Raw genomic sequence first — 12902 nt, 5'->3', positions numbered from 1 at the left:
ACAGATATAATCAATGTGTAAATATTATAAATAAAAGATCTAAATAAGGAAATGAATGACAAGTATAATCGAGTGTGAAAAAATGATACCAAATGTAAAAATAAAAAAGGAGTAGAGTGAGGCAGAATCTCACTCCATAGTTACAGCGGAAATGTAGCACATAAGTTTAAAAAGAAATACAAATGTTCTTAAAAGAAAGTAAAGAAATGGAAATCAACTAAACTAAGAGTCTTCTACTCTATAGATAACGTCTTCATAAGTATAGACTTCATCAATCCAACTTAGACGTTCCCATTCCACATTAGGTCTAATCGTAGTACGCAACGTGATCGCTCATGGGATCATCAATGTGATCTTCATTGTAGCCAGCACCTTATGTGTAGTATGCTTCTTCAATTGACGTTTCTTCATATTGGCCTTCATAGTAATCAGTACCCTGAGAGTAATCTAACACAAAAGGTTGGACAAAAAGGAGTGAGTTCGAATGAACTCAGCAAGGCAAGTTAATTCACGACAACATAAATAACATGATTTCAGAACATAATATGATGCAATGCAATATGAAATAGACAGTGAATGTATGAATCTAACTCTATGTATGCTGGTCTCTATAGGCAGACATGCTTTAAGTCATAGCACCATACTTCTTGAGGAAGGTTTCATCACACAACGCCGTTTGGTAGTGGGTCCTTCATCCCTCAAGACAATCCATGGCTGGGGTATAGGTCACTGCTCTCTTACATCACCATCGGTCTAAGTACTGGCATATGTCAAGGTAAAACCTAGCCCAATGCAAGTCATCTACTTAGTCATATCAACTCTGCTCCAGATACGTCCATTCCTCACCCCTAACGATCCTTTCCGATATCCTTCACACTAAAGTCAGCATAGTCCCTAACTACGAACTCATCAACTCTACTGATCATCCACAAATAACAAACGGGAAGCTCTTATGTCCCCTCACGGGTTGGTTACCGGTCTTGAGCGCCCATGAGCCCAAGTCTATTATTTGCAACCCTACCAGTAAATGGCCTCTCACGAGTATCCACAATGTGATTCATGTCCTCTCACGGATTGGTTATCGATCTTGAGCGCCCATGAATCCCCATTGCTACCACGGGTCTTTTGGTCTCAATACCCTTCCGAATTGTGTTTGATATAACGGGGACATCCTAGCCAAACACTGCTAGACAACCCTAGGTATGACAACCAATAATCTAGGAAAGCGTCAAGGGGCATCATTGAAAACATCCCATACTATTTCCACTGATGTCCAAGGACAAAAATGTCAAAAGGACACTTCCCAATCCCAAATCATACCTAATCAATCACATTCTCAGATCAGTCACATCATACAAAATCGACATATCATCATATAAAAGAATATATAAAAGCATGAACAATTCATTAAACAACAAACATGAGTAAGCATACATATATACTTGAATAATGAAAGAGAAAACATAAGTAAGGTCCTACTGTACTTACAACAATACATCATAATTAGAAAATACAATATCAATAGTGAATCTAAGAGTTTCCATCATTAGAAACTAAAATACACGCAATCTATGTTATTATGAAAATAACTGTCCTTACCTTAAATAGCGTTGATGATTATCCAAAGATCAAAGAGAGAGGTTCCAAACCTAGCAAATAAACCCTAAACTTTCATAGATACAATATTAGGAAAGAGGCCTAAAAGATTGGAGATCAAACGAATCAAATCGAGCTACTCACTTGCTTGGTCGATTGGTTGGTCTACTGACCCAGTCGACCAACTGAGTCAGTAGGAAGCAAAAACATGGATTTTGATCCGAAACTCAATCTACAAGATTCAAAACTCTACAAAACTTGGAGGAAAACTTTATAACAGTATTCTAACACTAAAGGAGTATAGATTAGGCATTAACAATGATTAAAAATACTACCTTCCAATATGAAATCATGATTTCCCCAATTTGGTGAAAACCCTAGTTTTCGATGAAAAATATACTATGAATCCATGGGAAAGACTAGAGATGATCAGATCGCATCCTAGTAGGAAATAATCAGAAGTCATTCACAATTCCATCATGAAAATTAGATCCAATCATGTTAAGAAAGTGAATAAAAAAGGGAGATCATGGTTTTATGAGGGTTTTACTAGGATCATGGCGAAGATCAATGTAAATGTCATCAAACCTTGATAATGGAAGGAGATTATGGATGGGATGGTTGCAAGGATGCAACATCTTATTCATAGTCTCAATCAAGAATAAGATTATAGAAGAATAAATCACAACACCGAAGAGATCATTAACCTTGGATTGACAAATCGGAGATGAGAAGCTTCAGATCTCGCAAAGATCCTTCGAAATCACTAAAGAGAGTTTTGAAAGAGTCTTCCCACATTCTCTAAGAGTTTTGGAGGCAGAGGATACTTAGAAACACAAAGTTTGCTTAAATAGAAAGTGAAAAACCCTAAGCAAAGGATTTTCTTGGATTTTTGGACTTGTTGGTCGATTGGCCCAATGACCAAGCAGTCGACCAAGCTGGTCAGCAAGGCCCATACAAGGAATTGGAGGCCCAACTCAAGTCCAAACCTCATGGGCTTCTCCCAACACAACATATGACTTACCTAGTATAGAAGAATGCCTTCGAATCATGTCCAACTATACTTTAAGTCCATCAACTTGACTCATCTTCAACAAACTGTAACTTCCTTTCCAGATCAGCACAGACTTCCAAGTATGGAACTCCATCATCAACTTCCATGGGTTCTGGGTCAAACACCATGTCTTCCACTGAGATGGCCTTTAGTTGGCTTATTCCTTTACTCCGGGTCTTCGAACCTACAAACAATCGGGTTTTCGGGTCAAGGTCAGTGTTAGGATAGGGCTGGATTTCACATCCCCCCCCCCCTTAAAAGAAATTTCATCCTCAAAATTGAGAGCGTACCTGTACTTCCAAAAAGATGAGGAAACTTCTCCTTCATGTCTTCTTCCTTCTCCCAAGAAGCTTCTTCAGGGGTATGGTTCTTCCACTGAATCTTCACCAAAGGAATGGTGCAATTCCACAATTGTTTGTCCTTCTTATCCAGGATTTTGGCTGGCTCTTCATCATAGGTAAGATCAACACTAAGTCCTTCGGGTGCTTGTTGTAGTATGTGTTTTGGATTCTCTATGTATTTCCGAAGCATTGAAACATGAAACACATTATGAACTCCAGCAAGAGATGGAGGCAAGGCCAAACGATATGCGATAGGTCCAACCTTTTCCAGAATCTCGAAAGGTGTAATGAAATGATGGCTAAGCTTTCCCTTAACATTGAATCTCATCACACCTTTCATAGGTGAAACCTTTAAGAAAACTTTCTCCTCAACTTGAAATTCCAAATTGGTCCTTCTCTTATCAGCATAGGATTTCTGTCTTGACTGAGCAGACTTGATCCTTTCTCTAATCAAATCAACCATCGCGCTTGTAGCTTCAATCATTTCCAGACCTAAGACTTTTCTTTCACTGGTCTCAGTTCAGTACAAGGGTGTCCTACAAGTGTTACCATACAAAGCCTTAAATGGGGCCATGCCTATTGTTGCTTGATAACAGTTGTTATAGGCAAACTCAACCAAAGCTAAGTGTTCATCCCAATTGCCACCCATATCAACAACACAAGATCTGAGCATATCTTCCAAATCTGAATTGTCCGCTCAGATTGTCCATCGGACTATGGGTGATGAGCAGTACTCAAATTCAATTGGGTTCACAAGGCCTTTTGCAAACTGTTCAAGAACCTTGAGGTGAACCTAGGATCACGATTAGAAACAATACTCACTGGCACTCCATGCAGACGAACTACATTGTCCACATAAAGCCAAGCTAGCTTATCCAAAGTATGAGTGATCTTCATAGGAATGAAATGGGCTGATTTGGTCAACCTATCAACAATTACCCATACAGTGTCATTACCTTTACTTGTTCGAGGCAAGCTAGTCACGAAGTCCATAGAGATATCTTCCCACTTCCAACTAGGAATAGGAAGGGGTTGCAGTTATCCAGATGGGGGTTGACGAACTGCTTTCACAAGCTGGCAAGTCTCACACTTGGCCACAAAATCTTCTACATCTACCTTCAAACCAGTCCACCAAAAATGTTCTCGTAAGTCTTTGTACATCTTGGTGCTTCTAGGGTGTATTGTAAAAATAGATTGGTGTGCTTCCTTCAAAATCTCCTTCTTGATTTGAACATCCGAAGGCACACAAAGTCTATGTTAATACAACCTAGAGGGGGGGGGGTGATTAGGTTGTATCTAGTGGATTATACCAAATTCTTGGTTTGATTGCAATTTCAAGTTAAATTGACAATTTAAATGAAATTCAATACAGACAAGCAATCACAACACAAGAATTTATAGTGGTTCGACTTTACAAGTCTACGTCCACTCCTCTCTTAGTCTCAAAAGAGTATTCCACTAATGAATCTCTTTCAATATGATGGGTAGAGAGTCAAACCCTTACAATCTTTGTTACGGGGCAAGAGTACCCTTTGCAATCTTTGTTCATGGGCAAGAGCACTCAAGCAATCTTTGTTCACGGGCAAGAGCACCCGATAATAAATTCTAATCAACCTAGACTAGAATTCAAAAACCAATTCAAATACAAGAAGTGTTGGATATTACCTAACAAGGAGAGTGACACTTTACCCCTTGTGTGAGTGTGATGCAATGAATGAATGCTTCAAGAAAGACAATGCATCAATGAGAAGTCCATATACCCCTCAATAACTCCAAACTTGACTTCAAGAAGTTTGCTTGATAACTTTGGAATGATCTTCAAAGTTGGATGGAGTTGGTGAGCTAGTAATCAATGCAAGATCACTTGTGTAATGGCTTTTTCACTTGAGAAGGAGTAAGAGCTTTGTTGGCAAGATTAAACCCCTCAAATGGGGGTGGTTCGGCTTATAAAGAAGTCCCACAAATGGTTGCCCAAAACTCCCAATGGACATAAAATTTTACTAAAATTTTACTTCAGACGGTCATCCGTCTGCCCAGACGGTCAACCGTCTAAAAAAAAACTAGCCGTTGAAAATAGCCGTTATACTTAAGTCAAGGCTAGACGGTCATCCGTCTGGCTTGACTAGCCCAGATGGAATTCCGTCTGCCAGATTGAAATTCCGTCTGGCCTTCTGTGGTTAAAAACAGTGAAAACTTCAAACAGACGGTCGAGAGTCTGGTGCAGTTTTGTTGAACTAACTTTGGGCTGGGACTGCTTGGGTTTTTGGACTTTTTGGTCAACCTTAAGCATTGTAAACCTCACTAACATGTCCTAGGTCAGTTTAGTGGCATGAATTACATATTATCAATGCCTTTACATAAATGTGTATGCGAGAGTGTCCTAAGCCCTAATTCAGCCTAAGTCTTGATCTTCGACTTGATCTTGTGCAATAGTCTTGATACTCATCTTGACTTTGGTTCTTTGTCTAAGATGGTTGGTTTGAGTTGGTCTTGAGCTTGATTCTTCAATAATTCTTTGATCCGGTAATTCTTTGACCTAGTCATGTTGCATCGAGACTCACTGTAGTGATGAGCTGGAAAAAACACATCTAAATGGAATCATCAGTAGAGTGTTTGTCATCATCAAAACTGATTGGAGGTCGATGTGGCAAATGCTGACGTGGCATTCCCAACAATCTCCCCCTTTTTGATGATGACAAACATACAAGTGATGGAATGATAGAAAGCTGTAAAAAGCTATCCTTTATGCACTTGGATAATCATATAGTCATGAAGTATGCTGACTACCCCCATGGTTCATAAATCATCATGTGAATCTCATATAACATATGCATTAAACATCATGCTATTAAGGTTTATAGTTTAAAGAGAATGCTAACTGACTGTAATATTTCTCCCCCTTTGTCATAAGCAAAAAGGAGAAGAGAGCATGGCAAGCTCCCCCTAAACATGAGCTTCCCCTTGTACCAAGAACAAGAGAACAATAGAGTAGATAAAAAAAACATAAGCTTGCATTTCATAACATGTCATTTGCATCAAATAAGATCAAAAGACAAGTGTTTAACAAAAATGCAAGAGCTATAACACCATGACCCAAAATAGGATTTGTTCAACTGAAATAAACAAACAGAAAAGTAACATAGCCAAAAACAAAGCAAAACAACTGAGGCTAGTCATCATCTTCGCTGCCCTCTTCTTCATCTCCACTGCCACTGCCACTGCCATTGCCACTGCCACTGCCTCAACATCTTCTTCCTCATTTCCTCCCTCATCCTCATCTTCTTCTCCATCACCTTCTGCTTCTTCAACTTCTGGAGCCGGCATAGGAGGAATCTTGAGATGAGTCATCATATGTTGCATCATGATTGTTTGATGAGCTAGCATGCCTTCAATAGTGTCCATGCGATTACCCATTGAGTCAAAACGGGCATCAAAATGTTGTTGCATGTTGGTGAGGCGAGAATCAAGGGCCTGAAATCTTGATGCAGTAGAAGAGGAGTAGGAAGATGGATGCGGCCTGGCTGATGTCCCTTCTATGTCCATGGCCTGAGGTGCACTCTTTTGATGGGATTGTGCTGTTGTTCGCTTGCGGGAGGGAACAATGCCTTTGGTGTCCACTTTTGGTGGTGGTTTGGTAGAGTCTTCATTTTTCAGACTGACTTGAAAGTGCTTGAAGACTTTGGTGAGGAGACTGCCATATGGTAGACACTTGTTCCCAGTCACAGTAGATTGAATCATGTAGGAGAGGATGACGTACGGGAGGCAGAGGGGTTGATGATGAAGAATGCAGTAGGTGACATAGGTCTGAAAAGATGTAATCTCAGAGCGATGTCCCTTTTTGGGAACGAGGTTCCGTTGAGTGATTTTGCTGACGGCTTTAGCTTGTTCAGTAAACATTGTCTCCTTAATGTCTAGTAGCCAGGATGTGAGCCAGGTGGGAGGAGACTTTGATAAACATCATCTATCGGAACATCCTCAGGTGGGGTATCCTTGTAAGTCCAGAAGCGAAGATCGCCCTCAGTGGAGATCTTACATATGGGGTAAAATGAGGGGATGGTGAGAACAATGTCTACCCCTTTCACATATGAGGTGACTGTTAGATTTACACCTTCTCCTGCATTTCGAAGATTGGCATAAAAGTGGTTCACCAGTCGGGAATAGGTGACCTCTTCGGCATGAAGCATGGGACCCCAGCCCATGTCTTCAAACAGTTCCTTGATGGGAAATTTTGAGAAGGCATCAAGGTCAACAGTTGAGCCTTGCTCAATGCTTCGGGCAGAGACCTTAGGGAGGATCCATTGAGCTTTAGCATCCCTAAACCACTTGTCTAGTCTAGGGGATCCCTCGGGGGACTCATCATGAGGGGGTGGGGGAGGAGGGGCTCTAGAGGAGGAAGCACCACCTCGAACTAACGGGTTCTTGCGACGAGACATGATAACCTGCCAATCAAAGTGATATACCCACTGGTATAAGCAATCACATTTTACTGAATTCCTTAAAATATGCTTAGGATTGAGTGTAAAATTCAGTTGGTTTGGCTGAAATCAATACCCCACAAAAAAAAAAAAGAGGAGTGCAGCCATCATGATTGGAAAAACACATTTTGTCCTAGACATGTGATCTTCAACATTTGGAAGATGATCGATTGCTATTACTCATCTAGAATCTTGTTGTAATCAATAAGTATTCAAGAGAATATGGTTTCAACGAGAAGTTCTGAGTATGCTGGATTTTAAGGGAAAAATCAGGTTGAAAACAAGGAAAAAATCAGATTGTAAAAATCCTTGATTTTATAAAGACCAAATGCTTTGACAAAGAGAGTGAATGCTGTGCATGGTCTTGGGCTGAATTAGAGTAGATTGAAACCCATAGATTTGTAGGGTAAAAATTCTGCTGTTTTAGCAATACTAACACAGAATTTTATATAAAAAATAAAAAACTGCATTTTCAAATTCATTTTTAAAATGATCCAACAGCCAGCATACATGTTGGTAGAGTCAACCTAAGAAGAAATTCATGGTTTTGTAAGGTTCAAGCCAGAAACAGAATTTCTGTTTGAGACATACAGCAACCAAGAAAAAAAATACTGCATTTTGGAATTCAAGATGATCCATGGTTTGATTCATCAAAGAGAAGATGAGATCCTTGAGGACTTACTAGAGATCAAGCACGCAAGGAAGAGAGAGAGATCTTGAGGGCTGCTGCAGTTGATCCTTCACACACGCGAGAGAGGAGAAGGAGTTCCAAACTCTAGATTAGGGCTGCTGTTCTTGGAACCGAATGCAAGCAAGGATTTTAAAGAGAAAGGGAGATGGATTTGGAAAGGGAAGTTGAGAGAAATTAGAGATTTGAAGGGATTTGAAATCGTGGGGAGTGGGAGAGAGAAGAGATAGAGAGTGAATGAGGGTAGTTTCAAAAATAAAACACTCGAGTGTTTTAAAGTGAGCCAGACGGACGACCGTTTGATCCAGACGGACAGACAGTCAACCGTCTGGTTTCTATAGTCAGACGGACGACCATCTGGGCAGACGATCGACCGTCTGATTGCTAAACTGCCCAGTAATTGGGGAGTGGGATTTGGAACGCCTTTTTGATAATTTTCTCTATTCTAAGAGATCAATCAGCCTCAATTCTCTTCTTAGTTCAACAAAACGGTCTTCACTTAGGGGTTTGGTGAAAATATCCACCAATTGATGGTTTGTATCAATGAATTCAAGAACAACTTCATTCTTTTGGATACAATCCCTAAGGAAATGGTGTCTAATGTCAATGTGCTTGGCTCTTGAGTGAAGCACAGGGTTCTTGCTAAGATTGATAGCACTAGTGTTGTCACACTTGATGGGACATTTCTCAAGTTGAACCTTGTAATCTAGTAAGGTTTGTTTCATCCAAATGACTTGAGCACAACACTTACCGACCACAATGTATTCCGCCTAGGTTGTCGAAAGAGCAACACAGTTTTGTTTCTTGCTGAACCATGACACTAGACATGGTCCAAGCAAGTGACATGTGCCACTTGTACTCTTCTGGTCAACATGACAACCAGCAAAGTCGGCGTCCGAAAAACTTAATAAGTCAAATTCTTGACCCTTAGGGTACCACAATCCTAAGTTTGATGTGCCTTTCAAATATTTGAATATTTTTTTAACGGCACAAGCATGAGATTGTTTAGGATTGGCTTGGTATCTTGCACAAGCACAAACACTAAACATGATGTTTGGTCTACTAGCCGTTAGTATAGAAGGCTTCCAGTCATACCTCTATACTTGGTGGCATCAAAAGGCTTCCCATCCTCATCTTTTGATAATTTCAAAGATGTGCTCATGGGTGTTCCACTACCCTTTTGAGATGTTACATCAAATTTTTTTATGAGTTCTTTTATGTACTTGGTTTGACTAATGAAGATGCCATTTTTATTTTGTTTAATTTGTAAACCAAGAAAGAAGGTTAATTCACCCATCATACTCATTTCTCATACAAGCACTAAACTCATGACATAAAGATTCATTAGTAGCACCAAATATGATATCATCCACATATATTTGTACAATAATAATATCATTTTTTTTTATATTTGACAAATAGTGTGGTATCTACTTTTCCCATCAAGAATCCCTTTTGAACTAAAAATTTGCTTAATCTTTCATACCAAGCTCAGGGAGCTTGTTTAAGTCCATATAGAGCCTTTTTAAGTTTAAAGACATGATTGGGGTAGGTAGGATCTTCAAAACCCGGGGTTTGTGCAACATACACTTCCTCCCTAATGAATCCATTCAAGAATGCACTTTCCACATCCATTTGATACAACTTGAAGTACTTATGACATGCAAATGCCAATAACATTCTTATGGATTCTAATCGGGCTACAGATGCATAGGTCTCATCAAAATCAATTCATTCTTGTTGATTATATCCTTGGGCAACCAACATTGCCTTGTTTCTAACAACTTGACCATTTTCATCAAGCTTATTTCTAAATACCCATTTAGTACCTATGATGGTATGATCTCAAGGTCTTTGGATGAGTTCCCAAACATCATTTCTTTCGAATTGATTTAACTCTTCTTGCATGGCCATAATCCAATAACTGTCAGTTAGGGCCTCTTTGGCATTCTTGGGTTCTATAGTTGACAAGAATGCAACATAGTTGCAAAAGTTTTGAGTTCTTGATCTAGTTTGGATTCTTTGACCTAAATCACCTATGACTTGTTCAAGGGGATGGTCTTTCCAAGGGACTACCTCCTCAGGTAATTCTTGAGAGGGGTCCCACTATCTTCGAGATCATTTCTAGGTTCTTCTAGGGATAAGTTATCCACTTTTTCCCTAATGACTTGTTCAGTCCTCCCATCATCTTCTTAATCAATTAGAGGTTTATATTTGTCCTTAGGTGGAGATACATCACATGTGACATTCATTGATTCTTCCACGACAAGGGTTCTTCTATTTAGCACTCTATATGCTCTACTATTTTGAGAATATCCCAAGAAAACTCCCTCATCAACTTTTTCTTCAAATTTTCCTTTAGGGTCTCTAGTGTTCAATATAATGCATTTACATCCAAATATTTGGAAGTGATCAACCCTAGGAACTTTGTTGTGATAGAGTTCATATGGTGTCTTGTTTAGGAATTTTCTAATTAAAACATAATTCAAGACATAGCAAGCGGTGCTTGTGGCTTCCGCCCAAAGATACTTAGGCATTGAGAATTCACTAATCATGGTTCTAGCCATTTCTTGGAGTGATCTATTTTTTCTTTCTACTACTCCATTTGATTGGGGAGTTCTAGGAGCGGAGAAGTTATGGGTAATACCTTCTTTATCACAAAATTCTTCAAAGTAGTTGTTGTTGTTGTCAAATTCCCTTCCATGGTCACTTTGGATGGTGGTTATGAGGTATCCTTTATGATTTTGAATTTTTCTAACAAGAATAATGAATTCCTCAAAGTAATCATCTTTATGCTTTAGAAATAATGTCCATGTATACCTTGAGTAATCATCAACAATGACAAAGGTACAGTATTTGCCACCAAGACTAGCTGTGGAAATAGGTCCATATGCAAAAGTTCTAGTGATCTACTAGTAGAGACCATGTTCTTGGACTTATGAGACACTCTAGTTTGTTTTCCCTTTTGACATGCATCACAAAAATAGTTCTTATCAACTTATTTTTAGAAGATTTCTAACTAGATTCTTTGATGCAATGGTTTCAATTTGCTTCATATTTATGTGACCTAGTTTTCTATGCCAAATTAGAGTTTCCTCATGAGACATAAGACAAGTCATATTAAGAGACGATTCATTGAACACACAAGTATAAATGTTGTCTCTCCTAATACCTTTTGTCACATCCACCCAGCCGGTACCCTATCTGGCATACCTGAGTGTGTGATCCACAGCCACGAAGATCAAGTATCGAGGTAATCAACCTCCCACATAGACAATAACATAATCATGAACATAAATAATCAATGTGCAAAGTATAAATGAGAGATCCAAATAAGGAAGGAATAAAATCAAATATCATTAGAGTACGAAAGACAATCAAAATGTCAAAATCACAAAGTAAAGTGAGGCGGAAATCTCACTTTACCAACAGCGGAATAGTAGTTCCAAAAAGAAATGGAAAAGGGATGAAAACTAATCCCAATAGCAAGTACAATGGGTGACTAATCATTCTCAATCTTATAGAGAACATCTCTATAAGTATAAATCTCAAAAATGGCGCAAGGGTGCTTCCACTCTATTGTCGGACTAATCATCGTACGCAGCATAACCACTGCGGAATCTTCAATGTAATTGTCGTAACCGCAATTACCTTCCTGGAGATATGTATCTTCTCCCTGCGCTTCTTCATACGAGCAGTCATGATACTTAGAACCTGTAGAGAAATCTAACAATACATAGCACAAAAGGAATGACAAAAGAAACTCAGTAAGGCAGTTAATCCATAACAACATAAATAGAAGGATTTCAAAGCAAAGTAAGATGCAATGTGTTATGAAACATATGATGTAATATGATTCTAACTCTATGTATGCTGGTCTCTATTGGCAGACATGCTTTTAGTCTTAGCACCGTACTTCTTTAGGAAGGTCCCAGTCACTCATCATCAGTTGGTAATGGGTCCGGCATCTCTCGGGACATTCCATGGCTGGGGTTTAGGTCACCGCTCTCTCACATCACCATTGGTCTAAGTACTGGCGCATGTCAGGGTCAAAGCCTAGCCAAATGCAAGTCTTCTACTTAGTCACATCAACTCAGATCCAAATACGTCCATTCCTCACCCCTAGCGATCCTTTCCGGTATCCTTCACACTAGAGTCCTCATAATCCCTGACTACAGACTCATCAACCCTATTGGTTATCCACATATGGTAAACGGGAAGCTCTCATGTCCTCTCATGGGTTGGTTACCGGTCTTGAGCGCCCATGAGCCCAAGTCTATCCATATGCAACCCTACCAATGAATGCCCCCCCCCCCACAATGTGATTCCTGTCCCCTCACGGGTTGGTTACTGGTCTTGAGTGCCCATGAATCCCCATTGCTACCACGGGTCGTTCGGTCTCAATACCCCTCTAATTAGGAAGGTATCCAAAGGGCATCTTCGGAAACATCCCATAATATTCCCGTAGGTGTCCAAGGATAGAAGTGTCAAAAGGACACTTCCCTTTTCCAAACCATACCTAATCATTCACAACCATGAATCATTCATATCACAAATATAGTAACTTCTTTTATGGAAAGAAATCAATAACAACATCCAACTTGTATATAAATGGTAAGTAAATCATACGAGAACTAATTAGCATAAACAATTATTGCTATTGTAATCATGTAGTTGCATCAGTAGTAAGTCAATATAAGAATCTATTTATGGAAATAAATCAAGAGAATCAAATATGGAAACCAAAT

The sequence above is a fragment of the Hakea prostrata genome, chromosome 2, assembly GCF_041222555.1.
Source record: "Hakea prostrata isolate BN-2017 chromosome 2, UWA_Hpros_2, whole genome shotgun sequence".
NCBI lineage: Eukaryota > Viridiplantae > Streptophyta > Magnoliopsida > Proteales > Proteaceae > Hakea > Hakea prostrata.
This window is presented reverse-complemented; position numbering follows the sequence as displayed.